The sequence below is a fragment of the Arachis hypogaea genome, chromosome 17 (assembly GCF_003086295.3).
Source record: "Arachis hypogaea cultivar Tifrunner chromosome 17, arahy.Tifrunner.gnm2.J5K5, whole genome shotgun sequence".
NCBI classification, from domain to species: domain Eukaryota; kingdom Viridiplantae; phylum Streptophyta; class Magnoliopsida; order Fabales; family Fabaceae; genus Arachis; species Arachis hypogaea.
Window position 1 is genome coordinate 37,174,023 of NC_092052.1, and position 515 is coordinate 37,174,537.

A 515-nucleotide genomic window follows, 5' to 3' on the forward strand; every position below is an offset into this window, starting at 1 on the left:
GAGTATCAACTTCAAGAACTCCCTTCTTCATAGGCGTCCCATTGCTTACATGATTCCTTTCAGAAGTGTACATGAACTGGTTATTAGCAACCATGTTAATGAGTTCTTGAGCTTCTGCAGGCGTTTTCTTTAGGTGAATGGATCCACCTGCAGAGGTATCCAATGACATCTTAGATAACTCAGACAGACCATCATAGAATATATCCAGGATGGTCCATTCTGAGAGCATGTCAGAAGGACACTTTTTGGTCAACTGTTTGTATCTTTCCCAAGCTTCATAGAGGGATTCACCTTCTTTCTGTCTGAAGGTTTGAACATCAGCTCTAAGCTTGCTCAGCTTTTGAGGAGGAAAGTACTTGGCTAAGAAAGCCGTGACCAGCTTATCCCAAGAGTTCAGGCTGTCTTTAGGTTGAGAATCCAACCATAATCTAGCTCTGTCTCTTACAGCAAAAGGGAAAAGCATGAGCCTGTAGACTTCAGGATCTACTCTATTAGTCTTAACAGTATCACATATC

At 41.9% G+C, this 515-nt stretch overlaps 1 non-coding gene across 1 annotated transcript; it reads left to right on the top strand.

Annotated features, from left to right (window-relative positions):
- The first annotated feature begins 227 nt into the window (after positions 1-227).
- On the top strand, positions 228-331 carry LOC112767889 (small nucleolar RNA R71). The gene has a single exon (XR_003185329.1). It is a non-coding gene; the product is annotated as a small nucleolar RNA R71 (small nucleolar RNA).
- Positions 332-515: the final 184 nt, after the last annotated feature.